At 39.6% G+C, this 18,303-nt stretch overlaps 1 pseudogene; it reads left to right on the top strand.

The window, feature by feature from the left end:
• Positions 1–6,836: 6,836 nt before the first annotated feature.
• Positions 6,837–8,540, top strand: LOC147795358 (uncharacterized; annotated as a pseudogene).
• Positions 8,541–18,303: the final 9,763 nt, after the last annotated feature.

Below are 18,303 nucleotides of genomic sequence, written 5' to 3' on the forward strand. Positions count from 1 at the left end.
CAATTCCCAGGGGAGCATTTTTTTGTAGACTCCTGATCCTCTTTTTTACACCAGCAATTGTAGGTTAGATCTGTGGATAACACACAATCAATTTTTACAAGGACTCAAAATTCAAAAATACATGTGCATGTTTACATGTATGTACACGTACCAGTACTGACATGTACACCCATACATGTACATGTACTACACGTACGATGTAAAATGGGACTATATTGCGCTGGCGCACGTGGACTATTTTCCAGTGAGTTGCAGATCTTTTCCTGAGTGTATTCCAGTTCGAATTGGTCAGGCAAAATTTCTTGTGCCTCCTCAGCTCCTTTAATGTTGCTTTCTTTCGTCAAATGAATAAGACGAACATGACAACTGATCGTTGTGATCAGAAAAAGTATCAGCGCTGGAATTATTGTCACTTGAGTCTGACATGATTGAACATGTTGTCCCGTAACAGTCGTGGGATAAAGGACTCTGTCCTGTAAAGTCATGATTCTTGGGAATTTCTTCAGACAACTTTCTGTACCTGACGGCTATTGTTTAGCCTGTGCTCCCAGACGGGAGTGAAATCTGGTTATGAAAAATATAATTTTTAACATATTTCCGTGCATTTTGAAAATATGCAGATGTGTTTTCTTGTTAGGGGGCCTATATTTGTTTGTTTTATGTGTTCATGTATGTGTTATAACAAATCTTCCCAGCACGGCCCATCCCCTTTAACTGTACATGTGCACACATGAATATTGTAACGACTCGGGCCTGCGCTGCTAAGGTGCAAATCTCCAGGCTTTCACCCCAAGATAATGGGTACTAATATGTGGGTGCTGGGACTGTTATTATCCAGTCAGTTGACGAGCACAAATTCAGGGGAATTCTAACTGGAGAAAATAGGACAGTCATTAAATCTTGACTTGAGATTGAATGGGTTCCTCTCAACCAGGAAAAAACACTTTCCGTGTGATTTATTGCCACAATCTCTCAGAAATCTTGCACATCAGTGAAACAGTGCCTTCTGTTACTTTCACGGAATAGTTGAAAGTAGAGTTGCATCAGTCCCTGCCCTACCAGTGTTTCGTGAGCATTGAATTCTCAAGCATTACAATATTACAGTAGCGTATAATTAATTCAGAGTGTAGTGACGATGCCATTTTGACTGTACAGTACACTCCAACAACAATTAAGAGTGAGCCTGACTCGTTGAATGTAGTAATAATGCTCTGCCCTAGAAAATTAATGTATGTGTGAATACACGGCCGCTCTCGCCCAGGGACAAACAACCAAACATGCTGTCTGATTATGTTGCTGTTCCAGTTGTGCATTTAGCCTAACTATGGATTATGTGAACCATGATCCAGATTCCCTCATAATGAACTTGCTTGCACGGCGTCCATCCAGGAACTCCCACAAACAGCTGTAAATCAACTGTACTTATAAATCTCAGTAGGTACGTTTGAGAAACCACCTATTTACGCACTCCAAGTTCAATGACATCTGATAGGCTAAATCTAGTAGCCTGTAACAACTCATCATATGCATGACTGAATTACATTAGTAAACTTACAGCATGTACCGGTACGGTCACTGTCGACTGCAACAAAAAAATGGTTAATTCATCTTAATAGAGAGTGTTCTACATGAAGAAATCATGGAATATCAGAAGGTACAGGTGTGATTAATTTGGCAGAGGTCTTGAGATAAACTTAAGCATCCATGGCATTCACTGAGGTTAGTTATCTCAACACCATTCCCTTCAAAGTCTGCTAATATTAAAATATCCTGGCGATTTTCACCACAATATGAATATATCTCAGTCATGTACATGTTCATAATCTCTTAACTGTAAATTTTTCGGTAACACTTCCAAGTTCTTACATTGTTGCTACATGCCATTCTCAACTCCATTTTATTATACATGTAAGTTTGTCACATTGTATGTAGGCCTACAAAGAAAAAATTAATATAAAAAAATTGATACCATTTTCTTCAACTGAGAACTGTTTGTGATCATGAGAAGGCATGGGGACACATGTAAAAATGGCATGTACAGATGGTAAATGTCGACTTTGATGGATACACATGTAATGTACCAATGTATCTGTATATGGAATATTTTCCAAAGTCTTATAAAAAAGCCTAAATCAATTTTTGTCACGTCAAGCAAAGAAGCACCCGGGCCTACGCCGAAAATATCCACCTGACCATGTGGCATGTCATGTCAATGGTTAGGGAAACCAATGTCGACATCACCACATGTGTCCACGTACATATACTTCAAGTCATCATTTCAATGCTAGCAGTGCACAAATTCCATTGGTGACATCAACAACTTTTTTACAATCGGCAATTGAAATAAGTAAGTTTTGCGAAAGTTTGATACAGAAATAAAATTCAACGGTCAAACCTGCAGAGCTGGAAGTGGGTTCGTTTGAAAGTCTAGCTCTCGATTAGTCCGGCAATGGACCAATTTTGTCCCTAAATATCTCGAAATAGTCGGGTTCACTTAAGGAGTAGAGCTACATGTACCTCCAGAAAAGTCTGACAATTATACCATGTGAATTACTCACATTTTAGACTGATTTACGATTAAAAGTATGTATTTTTGGATGCGGAAAATGTCAAACTTTCACTTACCACTCCATGTTGGCCCAACACTGCATTCAGTTGGGTTTCCCGTCCTTTTTTCTAGGGTTACTACTGAACCCTCGCCAATGTTCTTGAATTCTCGGAGGGTCCGAGACCGCTGTGAAGCTGCAAATAAAACTTTGAGAAGTGTCTCATTATTGCGTGTGCTGCGCGCTGACTGGAACCATTGATTTTGCACACTCATCATGAGTAAATCCATACACTGAAGGATCAAAATGTGGTGGGACTGCATCAAGTGCTGCCTTCCAGATGCATGCTTGCAGATGAGCCCTTTTGACATTTTCCACGAAAGCCTCTGTTGTTGGAGGTAAACTGCTAAGTTTTGGAATGGATGTTCAGCCTTTGCCAGTTTTCTTTGCCCATGACTTTTGATGAGCTTCTGTCATGTTTTCGCAATCGAAAAACCCACAGCAGGCACACATGAATTTTGTTGCTTGTTCAATGACATCTGCCAAAGCTGCGTTGACATCACCCAGTAAGGACAAGGATTGTTCCTGCTGAAGCATTTTTACAGCAGTTTTCTTACAAATTCCAGAACAGCAAGCAACTGTGTCACATCCTGACAGTGCTTAAGCAGCTAACAATCCTGGAACAATTTACTTGTAGGCTTCAACAATCTTGTAAATGTCTGAAACAGCTCTTTGCTGAACTGGGAATTCCGTCACCACCAGACAAGTCAGTTCTTCCTTTAGGGAGTAGTGCAGTATATGAACGAAAATATCCGTGTCGTCTGACAAGACTGATATGCCAACTGCTCTGTGTTTGCGACCATCACCATCTGCTGAACAAGAATGTTATCTACCTCTTCATGTGAAGTTTGCATATCTTCTCTTTGAATGATTGCACTTTTATGTATTTCCAACGGTGTATCATTCTTAGCTGTGATTATTAATCTGTTCAACTGGGTGTAGTGTTGATGGAATTGTTTGTCTTGGATAAAGGCGTCACAAATTGCAGCAATGAACTGCTTCTTGTTTGCTGGAACTGTCAGGATGACATTCTTGGGGGAGTTTCACATGTTGTCCCAGCTGATGCACTCTGCTTGCTATTGCAGCCCTGCCTGATTGAGTACAAATCTTAGTACTGAAGTCCCTATATTGTCAAATACTAGATACACATCACCAGCAGTAAGTTTGTTGGCCAAAAAGTCACTAACAGTACCACTGACCGGCCAGTGAACAACATACAGAATTGCCGAGCCATCAATGATTGTACAGGATATGCAGGATGTGTGCCTGATGGAGACCTCCTTTTGAAGCATTCTCTTCAGCTGAGATTTGCCCTTTGCAATTTCCATTTCCCCAACACTGCTGTTGGAACAGGCGCCAGTTCATGAGCCAGGATGTCACAAATGTCAATTTCCCTTGAACTGGCTTGGAGACCCACCACTCTTGAATGGATGAGACTTGTGTCATACACCTTTGTGGAGCCAACAGCAAGATGTTTTTTTGGTCACCTCAAGTATCTTAATCACTTTAGGTATCTTGCTGTGGAAAGCTTCAGGCCAACCACTCTCAAATTTCTCCTTTTGTTGTTTTCCTATCTTTACAGCTTCATGAACATTCACTGTAGGCTTTGCAAGTCGACCACTGGCAATGTTAACTATTTCATCAGCATGCTGAGAGGGGTCAATGAACATTTCAAACTTGTTTCTGATGTTTTCCCTCTCAGCTTTGTCTGCAGCAATTCTTGATTTTGCTTCTTCCTTGTGAGTGAGTCAAACTGACGTGTTCTTTATTACTCAGGGAAGCAACATCAGATGCAAACTGAATACATGTGTGCAGGCCTAATGCTTAGGTTTTGAGGGTCTCAGGACGGAGGGTGATGCCTATGATTCCACTTGGGCCATGACCATACCTCAATAAACATATCACTCCATATGCTGTTCCATATCCCCTGAGTGTGTCGCATGACATGCTGTCCCTCCATTAAGTGACTCAGGATGGGTGATGGCAATGATTGCATGTCTCTCAGATAGTACAACCCTTATCTTGCATAATTACATGCCCAGCTGCAAAAAAATGGCAACATAAGGTTAACAGCTTGAAGATGGAGTGGCCACTCCGCTTCCCTCTCACCTCTGATATACATCATCATGATGAAGACAGGTTTGATAAGACAGTCTATCCACAACTTAGCAGATTTGCTTTTGCATGCCAAGTCTTGTAGGATAGCACTCAAGTCCTCCATACAGTATGTTATTATCTTCCTCAATATTTCCTGTGCTACTATGCGAAGTGCTTTAACATTCTGTGGAAATTTCTTTTAACTTAGCATCTTTGCAGTCCTACTCAATGCTGCTTCCATGATATCTCTTAGCCCCGTTTCTGCCATAAGGGTTCCAACCAAGCCAACAAAACTCATCACCATGTGCAACTCTGCACATACTGGTACACTATGTGACTCACTGTGTTCTGGTTGAGTGAGAAGAACTGCTAAGGAATGTGTTGACAACTTTCCATTCTCGAAGTTTTCTAAAACAACCTGCACCATACCAAACCTGGCCTCTGAAATTCTTGTGAGTGAAGGTTTCTTTGTTGCTGCAGTTGCAGCCGAATTCTTGAAGCGCAGAAGTTAATCATACATGCAGATGACACCAAAATTGTGCATTTAATTTACAAGTGCTTTGGAGTCGTTTAGCAGTGCTCCAAGAGCAACTTGCAGGGTAGTTGGATGATTAGTCAGAACATTTGTGAGAATGATACCAATTAGCACTGCTGGTAGAGTTTTATCTAATTTGGGAGACAGTTTGGAGAGAAGAGCAAGCACTGTGTCACTCACACAATCCATAGCAATGTGTTTATTCAGTGAAATATTGTACCTTGTTTCGTCTGGCAAAGGCAAAGCTTCAACTTCCTGAGCTATTTTTCTTTTAACTTTGTTCAGTTTACGATCGATGTCATCATCTTCTTAATCTGCATTAACCTTCAAAAACACTGAAGCCTTATCACGGAACATAACAATGCTGGAAATACCCTGACATGACAACACAAGAAGATCATTGCCAAAATAATCTGAAACCTGCTGGATGAGTTGTCGGCGGGAAACTTTGTGACGTCCATGTGACTGGTAAAACTCAAACAATGCAGCTGAGTTCCCCATTTCAGATTTATTTTGACTGAGATCTTCTATGAGTGCTTCAAATGCTTCATCAAAATCATACGCTTGTTTCACAAACTAACTTGCAGCTCGTTCTACTGACTTTTTTGACATAAACTTGGTCATACAGTCAACATGATAGCAAGCATCAGCGGTGTGCAGATCATTAAGTGTCCCCTGGACATGAACCAAAACTTCACTTGCCCACGTATCACCCTGCTGGGCACAAAGTAGCTATAATGGAATCTTTGAATGTTTTTGCACCGGGACCACAGTCCGCAGTTCTACATACTGCAGCTTTTCTCCATCTGCTAGGGTGTTTTTGCCTTTAGTGACATTGTATTCAAGCCCACAAAACAGACAATGCTGTTTGGAAAGGAACAGTGGGACATCACATTTGCATTGCCTCTTTGGTGGAATGAGGTTCTCTGCACATTTAGCCGTTCATTTCAGATGTCTACTAACCTGTAATCTGATGTGTATATAGACACACAGTTTCTTATGACACCGAACATGCAGAGAACTGTTTTCATTGAGTTGTAGTTGGAGTTTTTGTGTAAATCATCACCGTATTCTTTGCTACAGCTAATGATTGATTATATCCGTTGAGGCCCAGCTTCCACCGACTTGCTGGAATCTTGCTGGCAATTAAACTTCCACACAAACAGACACTCATCTGTAGCCATGATTCAAATCAGACTTTTAAAAATCCAAATAACCAATGTAGGCAAAATGTAAACATTCAAAAGCTAATCACAGATAATATGCCTACAATCTTGATGCGTCTTGTAGGCAAAGAATTAGCATGCAAATGCCGACCCCCCTCCAACAATTTTTGAGAAATCCTTAAAATGTTCTCAACTTCAACTTACCATAGTGTCAGTGGTGTTGTATAAATAGTTGTAAGTAGGCGTAAATGATGCAGTCTGCCAGCATGGCTGCCATACATAAGGTTTATCACAAATAGCGACCGCAAGGAATCATGGGATATACAAGGGTTGACAAGGTGCCACCGCGCGCTTACGTTTGGACAGTCCGAGTGAAATTCTCATAACAATGGATTCCCCAAGTTTGGTTGCAGTTTTTGTTTGCCGTTTACAATGGGAATTGGAGATCACTGTGCTGTGTTTGGTTGTGACAATACTCGACAACATCCAGACAGGTGTGTAATTTGTTGAAGCACATGAATACCTCAATATTTGAAAGTGTAAAACTATACTTGCCAAAGCGCTCTTACCCCGGTCTTGTTCTACTCGTGACATTGTGCAGCAGTACGTACATGTACACGTACATTCCCTTTAGGCTTTTTTAGTTCTCCTGTGGTTAGGCCTAGGACCTGGGCTGACATTTACGGCTCTCTGGAATTCTTCTAGTTACACGTGCAAACCTCCTTTGATACAACTTTGTTGCTTTATGTACATTCGTGAACATCACTGTGGTAACTGAACAAAATTTTTTTCCTAATGTTCTGTTCAGTTCTCCGACATGTCTGACTGTATTTAATGCAATGCGTATGAGGGCCAGGTCCGGCCGTAATGTTTTAATAGCATTCTGTTTATGCACAGTGACATCCTTTTGGCCTCTGTCTATTTGCACGGTTAAAATGGCGGTAAGATTTAACAAAAATCAACTGGTCATAATTGCACATTGGGTGTAGTGGCCTGTAAAAAAAAAGGACCTCCTCCTTCCTTTTTGTTGAAAAGATAGGATGCTGAGCATGTTTTTAATATTGCCTTAGTCATGTGTCTTCATCCCAATTAAAGTCAATGGTATTGTTTATCATTTTCTTCACATGTAGGTATGTGATCAAGGGTCATATAAAGGTATTAAAGTTCCACATCTGCAGGAACGAGAAACACTTTCCTGTTTGGACCCAACTTCTTCAACGGAAGAATTACAAAGTTACTACATCAACTTAAGTCTGCAGCAACCATTTCAAATATGAAGAGCCATTTCCTGTTGATCCACATCCAACATTGTTTCTGAAGGGTTACAAGACTGAACCGGATATGTCAAGACGTCCACCAGTAGAGCGGAAGGCATCAAGTCCAACTACACCACAGCCAAATAAGAAGACTAGAACAAGCCGGTTAAGATCAGTTGGCATTTAGGTGTATCCGGTAGATATCGAAGTTGCCAGAGTTGAGCATGACCACTGCTATGCACAACTCCCGTGTATTAAGAAAACTGTTTTCAGTTCAGGCTATGTTAATCATCAGGAAGACGAATTGCATAATAAAGATATTCAGTGCAATGAACTAAACAACAGATTGAATGAGGCTAAAAATGATGTGGAGAGACTCAAACAGGAATCTAAGGCAAAAAAACCAACCTATCAATGAGTGACATTTGCCATTCAGATGAACTTTTGAAACTTTATACTGGACTCCCAAATTATGCTCTTTTTCAATGGCTTTTTTCAAGAAGTTAAGCATAATGCAAGTAATATGCAGTACTACAAAGGCAAAGTGTCCCAGACAGACAAAAAATACCAAAAGAATAACCTTGGAAAACCAGGACCCAAAAGATCACTAGCATTAGAGAATGAATTTCTGATGACGCTCATGAAACTAAGACTTAATCTCCGAGAAAAAGACTTGGCATTTCGTTTTTGGGTTTCCCAGAGCACAGTGTCACAAGTAATATCCACTTGGGTACCCTTCCTTGACAAGGAACCTCAACCACTCATATACTGTCCTAGTGAAGAAGAAATCTTAAAATACTACCCCCAGTGTTTTCATATAAGGGTACAGTTTGCTGCACGATTGACAGCACAGAGATTCAGATTAATAGGCCCTCACTAGCTGCATCTAATGCACAGGTGTACAATCAATATAAATCCCGGCCAACTCTGAAGTGCCTTGTTGGTATCACAACAGTGGGCACTATTTCTTTTATTTCCAAACCTACAGGAGGAAATATATCTGATAAGAAGCTTGTTAAGATGACTAAAATTATCGACAAACTGGAACCAAATGACATTCTAATGGCTGATCGTGGTTTTAATATCCAAGAACTGTTACTGCATAAAAGTGTGAAACTCATAATTCCCCCACTCATGCGAACAACCAGCAGTTCATCTCAGTTCACAGAGTCTGAGGACACAAGAACAAAAACTGTTGCCAATGCTCGCATCCATGTTGAAAGGGCAATTGGCCGATTGAAGGAATTCGCAATACTAAAAGGTCCAATTCCACTGCCAATGGTTGATCCTATGGAGTCAGTCCTTGTGGTGAGCTCTGCCATAGTCAACCTTCCACCAGTACTTGTTCCTCTTTCATCCTAGCAAACTAAGTAAAATATTGAAGGGAGACTTGGCTTTTTGTATTTTTTTCTTGTACTTAATTACAAGCACAAGCAACAGCTTTCTACCAAATACCATTATTCTGACATATACAAAACTGTGTATACAATCAGTGCTCAAAACTGCTCTAATTGCTTGATGAATCTTGTCAAAATAATTTCTGAGCACATATAATTGTTATGGTGCCATGCAGCCCTTTTATAATTTACCAATTGTTCTGACATTGTCTTGGGATGCCCATCTACATGAATATTTTCAGTGAGATGAATGGAAAATAATTACAACATGGAAAACTAAAGAGCACTTTCTTTTCATTGTTACTTTTCTTTTAATTTTAAATTTCAGTGTACTTTCTTTTCACATAGAAACACAACAGTATGAATGCCACCTGGAACTACATGTATGTTGTCAATCTCGGGCTACCAAGGACGCATCATTTAAGAACCCAATGGTGGTTGGACACATACATGCATATGGATTTTCCATACAAAATCACTTATTTTCCTCTGCAGCGCCTTAGTAGCACCCACAAAGAAATAATGTCTTAAACAGTAATCTTAGACAGTGAAAATATAAAGCCTTATTTTTAGACAACATGGTCTCATGGAGCATATGCACACAGTGTCAAGTGTTCTTTTGTGGAGATCCTTCCCAGATTACTACATTATTCGAAGCCTCAACTATCGCAGTCTTTTTCTGCCCTTTTTTTGAGAGCTGCATGAGGCACACTTTCAAACAGACTTCCGCTTCTTGAGAAATGCTTCCAAACCAGTTATGCCAACACAGCCATAGTGGAACCATCGCATGCAAACATCACACCCAGTGCTATTTCGACTACCCTCCCTAGGGTTGCTTTCACATTCCTCAGTACAGAATCCACATGTTACATTAGAAGCAGATGGGTTCATTTTCACACTCTCCTCAAACATGCACAAAACACTATCAATGATTTTACGGATAGAAGGATCCCGAAAAATGTTTTGTACTGAACTTGTTCCAAATTCTTTGAGAATTTCCTTAACTAAAAATATGTACAATTTTGGTTTCAAACTAGCAATGAACTCTTTTTCAAACTGAATACATTCTGCATGAAAATTGTTGTATTTACTGACAGTTCTGACAATAAAATCGGTCCAACTGTATCCGGTTCACCACATCTGAACTTGTACTTGGGTATAGTATATGTGTGTCCGACGAAGTTTGCAGCATTCCATTCTCCATTGTCAGGCAAGATCCCTTCTTGGTTGAGAAGTCTTGAATCTCACAGAGTCTGTGGGTGTATGGGTTTTTAATTTCTAACAGGCCATCCCCACAAACATGGCACCTGACAATACTGTCATGTGAAGCCGCAACATATGGGCAATCGATATTGACCCACAGACCCGTCTCTTCACAGGTAGCACCCTTGTGTTTATAATGAAGCCTGTGTCATGCTACATATTGTTTTCTTGCTACAGGTTCCTGCATTCTACTCCAGATAAGAGCAGATGAGTGTTGCGAATCATAGTAGCCCCTGACTTTAGCTATTTGGGAATGGCCTGACAAACCGTTTTCCTTAATGGATGCAGCACAATCTCCTGCTACACTTGCTGTTATTCATCCTATACGATGCTGTGTCCACAAGGTAGAGGATGCTTGTTTCTTTGTATCATTCGCCAACAGTATCTACTGGTGATGATTCAGTTCAAGTTCCTCGATGACATCATCGGCACTCCCCCCACTGGACTTTTGATATGCTTCTTTGACAGTTAAGACACTTCGAGTTGTTTCAACCTCCTCCTGCTTTACATATGCATTAATTTTAGGTGTCTGGTGTGCAGGGTCTGCCTGTTGTTTGATATACATCATCATTCCACAATTACCATTGGTAATATCTGCTAGTGCATCATTGTTAAAGGCAGATACTGGCCTTTTGTTTCGATGTGCCAAAACTTTGGGCTCTAATTCTGACCTGTAATTTCTACTGCTTCTAGACGTTTGCTGAGTTACATCAGCCTTTACACCAACAATCTTTATGTTCTTGGCAAACTGGCAATCATGGACAGGTTGTAGTTCTTCGGACCTTGGCCCCATGCTTGCTGCTGAGATGTACATGATGAATTCTTCCCCTGCTCAACTGCTTCAACGACTGCAAACAGGAGGGTCATTAAACTTGCACACATGGGTAGAGAAACATATTCTCTTGAAGATGACGCCACGATTGTCTCGTTCCAAAAATTGTTAGATTTTTTAAACAGGGATATATAGAGCCTACCCACGACCCAATATGGAGCGTACAGTACAGATTATGTGGGAAATGAGAAAACAGAATGCGTAACACACTCTAACTCTCGCCTTCTTTCCGAGATATTTCTCGAACTAACCAATATATGGTCATGAAACTTGCACCAGTGGATAGAAAAACATCGTTTCTTTGACATGACACCACAATTGTCTGATTTAGAGTATTGTTGGATTTTATAAGGTGAGATATATAGGAGCCATCTGCCTCACAGAACACTTAGCGTAACGTAAGGAAAAAGTCGAAATCTCGAAATACAAAGTATGACCGACTCAAACTCTTCCCTTTTTTTAATGATAATGGTCTAACCCGTCAACATTTGGTCAGGAAACTGTTATCAGTGGGAAGAGAAACATATTCTTTTTAAGATGACACCACAATTGGCTCGTTCAAAAATTGTTAGATTTTTTAAGCAGGGATATTTAGAGCCTACCCACGACCCAATATGGAGCGTACGGTAGAGACAATTTGGGAAATGAGAAAATAGAATGCCTAACACACACTATTGCCTCCTTTTGAAGATAATTCTCCAACTAACCAATAAATGGTCCTGAAACTTCCACCCGTTCGTAGTGAATATTCTCTTTCGGATGACACCACGATTGGCTGATTTGGAGAATAGTTGGATTTTCTAAGCGGAGATATATAGAGCCTACCAACAACCCAAAATGCAATACACAAAATATGGGAAATAGGAAAATAGTATGCGTGACCAACTCAAACTCTTGCCTTCTTTCCAAGATACTTCTTTAAGCCGTCAAAATATGGTCATGAAACTTGTACCACTGGGTATGGAATCAAATAACACACACTCTCTTCTTTTTTCCAAAGATAATTCTCTAACCCGTCAAAAATCATCATGAAACTTGTACCAGTGGATACAAAATGCTATTCTCTTTCAGATGACCCCACGACTGGCTCATTCGGACAATTTTAGAATTTTCTAAACTGAGATATTTAGAGCCACCTGTCGGCCCACCCAACGTGCAGCGTACAGTACATTACAATGTAGGAAATGAGAAAATAGTATGCGTGACACACTCCAACTTTTGTTTTTTTCCCAAGATAATTCTCTAACTCCTCAAAATATGGTCATAAAGCTTTTATCAGTGGATAGAGAAACATGTTGTCTTTTGGATGACACCACTATTGGCTCATTTGGGACATTTTTGGATTTTCTAAGCTGAGATTATAGAGCCTACCCACGACCAAACATGCAGCGCACACTACAGACAATGTGAGAAATTAGAAAATAGGAAACGTGACCAACTCAAACGCTTACCTTCTTTCCAAGATAATTCTCTAACCCGTCAAAATATGGTCATGAAACTTGCACCAGTGTGTAGAGAAACATATTTCACATGACACCACGATAGTCTCATTTGAAAAATTTCTTGATTTTCTAAGCTGAGATATATAGGTCTTATCTGCCTCAGAAAACACTTGGCTTAACGTAAGGACAACGGGGAAATCTCAAAATACAAAGTGTGACCAACTCAAACTCTTCCCTTCTTTTGATGAGAGCGGTCTCATCTGTCAAAATATAGTCTTGAAAATTGTACCAGTGTGTAGAGAAACATATTCTGTTGAAGAGGACACCCTAATTGGCTCATATGGATAATTTTGGATTTAATAAGCTAAGACATATGGAGCCTACCTACGACCGAATGTGCAGCGTACAGTACAGACAATGTTGGAAATGAGAAAATAGGAACCGTGACCAACTCAAACTCTTGCCTTCTTTCAACCCACCAAAATATGGTCATGAAACTTGTACCAGTGGATAGAGAATGTTGAAATATTCCCCAAGGAGAACTTGAGTTGCTAAATGCAGACGTTGACAAGCATCTGTTCCTTGAATGTGCTTGAATGCTGTGGCATTTCTTCTGTGGGAGCTAAACGTTACGCTAAACCAAACAATAAATATTTGCCAGATTACCAGTCAAGCGAACATTCGATGTATATTACAGATTTAGATAAAAATAATTTTTTATGGTTGGACAATGTCAGAACCAATGCCTGTGGACAAATTTAAATGAGAAAAAATCTGGAGAAATTTGTTCGCGATTATATTTTACAAGTGGACTCTTACAGTCCTACTGGCTACATGTTTGAAGTAACCTTGGATTATCCCCAACATTTGTATGATGAACACAATCCTGAGAACATTCCGATACCAAACGAATGGTTATCAGTGTATTAGAAACAATTGATTGAAGGAAAAACATAAATTACATTTTCAAAATTTGCAATTATATTTGCAACTGGGTTTAGAATTGAAACAAGTTCACAGAGTTCTGTCTTTTAAACAGAAAGCATGGATGAAAGACTACATTAGTCCGGCAGCCAAAATTCCATTTTTACCTGAGTAGTAGATGAAGGACAGTACCAGATCAACTTTACCCTCCTATACCTTCCTGACCCCCTCTTCCTGGGACATCCCCCAGCGGAAAAATGAAAAAGTTTCTCACCCTGTATAAAAATCTTTGTCGCCCCGGAAAAAACAAAAAACCTCCACCCCCTAAAATGGAAACTTGAGGTTTCAAGAAAAAAAAAAAATTAATTACTTATATATAAATATGAACATGAATAAAAAACCAAGAACCAGATCACAACATCATTCTGTGTTATCAGGTTTTAATCGATTTAAAAAAATCATTTTTAATCGACTTTGTCAAACAATATAAAATATCATTACCTGCAGCTCGCCGTCGCCAACATACGAAACCAGAACTCATACACGCAATCCAAGTGAGCCAGCCTTCATTCGAAGAACACCAACCGCTATACCTGCTTTTCATATTGATAACACTATTGTCAAGCAGGCAGACAGTGTTAAGCTGTTAGGGATTTATCTACAAAGGGATATGAAAAGGGATTTTCAGGTCAAGCAGATGCGTGTTGCTTTTAATAGAAAACTCTTTATCTTGAGACAATTAGGACGGTGCCATGTCACTCTGCCAGACCTGTTGTCCACTGACAGTTACAGTATGTTCGCCCAGCCCTGGAATATGCTGCTCCAGTGTGGTTCTGTAGCCTAACAAAGACACAAAGAGAGTGCCTAGAGAGGCTACAAAAGAAAGTTTTACGGGTTATTTCAGCTAATGCCCAGTGTGACAACAAATCTTACAAAGAAATCTGTGCGTCACTTAAAACTCCTACAATGACTGAAAGGCTTGAACGACTAACACTGAACTTTGAAAATAATCTTTTACAGTCAAGGTCTTTTCAGAATTGGCTGCCTCCTAATTGAGCAAATAACTTGAGAAATTCCCGCAAGCTTTCCACTGTACTGTGCCGCACCAACGGTTACAAAAGTAGTCCCATACCGTTTTTAACAACACTTTTAAAAATCACCATTGCTGAGCTTTGCTTAGATTGTTGGTAGTGTTTTTGGTGTTTTTATTTTGTACCCTTTTCAAATGATTTATCTTCTTTTTTGTTTGTTTCTTAATTTGACCATTTTTCTCATTTATGACTTCATTGTTCTATTCATCCCCTATTAATAACACCTCTGATACTACTTGTAATTCTTAATCCTGCAAAAATTGTTGCCTTCTTGTTAATTTTCAAATCAATTTATAGTTTCTTATTCTTAACGTCAAATATTTTTATAACTGGTGTATCTATCTATTTATTGTAAAAATGACTGCAATTCAGCTATTTTTGCTGTGAGAGTCTTTTTAAATAAACTATTAATAATAATGATAAAAATACACTGAGTTAAACAGATTAGTCATCACAGCTGAGAATGATACACCGGTAGAAATACATAAAGGTGCAATCATTCAAAGAGAAGATATGCGAACTTCACATGAAGAGGCAGATAACATTTTTGTTCAGCAGATGGTGATGGTCACAAAGACAGAGCAGTTGGCATATCAGTCTTGTCAGACGACACGGATGTTTTCGTTCTTTTACTGCACTACTACCTAAAGGAAAAACTAACATGTCCGGTGGTGATGGAATCCCTAGTTCAGGAAAGAGCTGTTTCAGACATTTACGAGACTGTTAAGGCCTACAAGACTATTGTTCTGGAATTGTTAGCTGCTTAAGCACTGTCAGCTGCCTGCTTTTCCACAACTGGTGAGAAAAATGCTGTAAAAAGGCTTCAGCAGGAACATTCCTTGTCCTTACTGGGTGATGTCAATGCAGCTTTGGCAGATGTCATTGAACAAGCAACAAAATTCATGTGTGCCTCATATGGGTATTCCAAATGTGAAAACATGTCAGAAGCTCATCAAAAGTCATGGGCAGAGAAAACTGGCAAGGGCTGAACATCCATTCCAAAACTTGGCAGTTTACCTCCAACAACAGAGGCTTTCGTGGAAAATGTCAAAAGGGCTCATCTGCAAGCATGCATCTGGAAGGTAGTAGCACTTGATGCAGACCCACCACCACTTCATCCTTCAGAGTATGGATTTACTCGTGATGAGTGTGCAAAATCAATTGTCCCCACCACTGTCCCTGACAGTGTTGAACTTGCATCCACCTCTGTGCTGAAATTAATCAAGTGTTCTTGTGCAAGCGATACACCTTGCAAGTTGATGCGATCTGGATGCCACAAAGTAAGGCTGCCGTGCACCATCTTCTGTTCCAAGGAGATGCTACTTTCTGCAATGCCCTTACCAAAACAGTTGCCGATTTGGAAGAAAACAGTGATGATTAACATCCGAATAACATTCCTTTGATAAGAAAAACCTGTAGTGGGATGTTAAATACTTTCGGTTGGTGAACAGAACTAATTGCAGCCTCAAGGATAATTATTTTTAGTCCATTCATTCTTGTTGGTCTTAAGTTTAAACTAAACATAACTATGACACTCTTTGTAATTAATCTGATAAGATTGTTATTAGGGTTACATTTGATTAAACTCTTTATCATTTTCTTCTCAAGCCATCCCCCGAAAAGTATCCTTCTTAAGAAAGTAAGGCTTCGTGCTACTTGTAATTGGACTGAAAAATGACAAAACTAGAAATCCTGTAAATTCTTTTGGGTTTATGTTTAAATTGATATGAACTTGTTTTGAACCCTAGACAAGCCCCCAGACACGCCCAAGGCCACACCCTAATCACACCTCGCTTCATTTCCCCACTTTTAAGGCTGTTTTACTTCACGCATCTTAAACAGGTAAATATGGAACATCTATAATGTTAACATTTGTATGTTTCATTTCTTCCAACTGTGAATGCATAGTATGTATTGACAAAATATCGATAAAAACATAAATAATCAATATCCAAAATTGCCCAACCCAGACAAGATGTCACCATTCAGATTTTCAAAAGTAGGGGCCCTTTTTTCAAAATGCAAAGAAACATTATATATCAAAAAAACACAGTTCACCCCTCTGGCAGCCAGACTATCTGAAAGTATAACGGGAATTCTTTACGACCGAATGCGTTAGTTATTATAAGACTCTGCTTTGAATGCAGTCTTGAGACTTTCGTATGGTGAAGATATGCAAAGCAAACGAGAGAGAGAGAGAGAGATTGATTTACAATATTGACAAATATTGTGGTGGATGGAAGAAAAAGAATTTAGGTACATTCAAATCCAAAACGAATCGAATTTCAACACAAAAAGTGTATGCAAGGGTGTATCGGGGGATTAAACAGCATTTAAAGGATGCCAGCACCTGCCACTCACTAGAGTCCCAAGACCCAAACCAGTAGTAAAGGTATTTAGTAAAAACCAGTTTGACCCCTGATCCTTGACCGACTTCCAGTGTAGAATAGACCAGTTTGTCCTTGACTTCCGTTAACGAGTATGAAGAATGCACCCTCGTATTTAGGACAGAAATATGTCACTCAAAATATTCTATATTAGAAGGTCCTGAGAGCCATGAAACTGAGGAATTGAAGAAATATGAGACTGAACCTCTGGGCCGAACTCAAGGCTTCCCATTCTGAGCAATTTGGATGCGATCGGGTTTGAAAGTGGCACTATTTGAGCCATTTTGACCAGGGGGGGGGTTTCAAAATGGCTACTTTTCTGGACAGGGACATTTTCTGCATTTTAGGGGTGGTCTGCTTCTGGTGAAAATTTCTCAAAAATTCATTGGTCAATCCCCCAAAAATTGACAGGAAAATGAAAGAGGACATGTGGAACATCATTTTTCTGTGCAGCCTGAACACCTATGAGAGTTGTATTTTTGAAATATTTGTGAAGTATGGGGATTTATCACTGCTATCTATAGGAATTATTTTTAGTGGTGCACCCTATAGACCCAGAGAATGGTGGCGGCCATTTTGTTTTGATGGGGATTTAAAAAAGTGCTTTTTGCTGCTTTTTCGGCACATCGAGATTAAATCAAAGCAAAATATAACAGAACACAAAATAATTTGCACTCTGTACTTTTGATTTCCAGGTTTTTATTGACAAGAGCAAAAAAACAAGCACAGTGGATTAAACGTTTACAGTAAGTGAACCGTCATACACTATGGAAAACGTTGAGTCATTCGAATCATTCCAGTTTCTGCTTGCTCTCATTTTTTCTTTTTGGCTAGTTTATTTATTTATATAATTATTGAGATGGAAAAAATATAAATATTTTTGTATTGAGATAAAATCAAGTAAATCCCAATTTTCTGCTTGGGAAAATTAAATTTTGACTGCTGATAAAGTCGAGGATATAGAGGGCGGGCAACATCTCGGGGGTGAAAGTTAAAACACACACAGTGCATTAAGACTGACATGACTGAACTAAAATTTGTCTGCAGCCTAATAAAGCGGACAATTTCGATGGTTGCATTGCCAAAAGGATGCTTGACTTTGTCATTTGCCCGCCACAGCAAGTGCGTCTTTCCTGCAACCCTGCACTTCACGTAGGTTTTGCACGATTGCTCTTGATCTGGTTGCATGTGCCCATTTTTGTAACAGTTTCACCATGTTCACGACATTCGTTAATGTATTTGCAGGACATTCCTCGAAGGGACAGTTGTGTCAATTGCTGATAAGAGCCTCCTTCCATCAGCGATTG

The sequence above is a fragment of the Acanthaster planci genome, unplaced genomic scaffold, assembly GCF_054643075.1.
Source record: "Acanthaster planci isolate LZ-2023a unplaced genomic scaffold, COTS_SCS Contig58, whole genome shotgun sequence".
Lineage (NCBI taxonomy): Eukaryota > Metazoa > Echinodermata > Asteroidea > Valvatida > Acanthasteridae > Acanthaster > Acanthaster planci.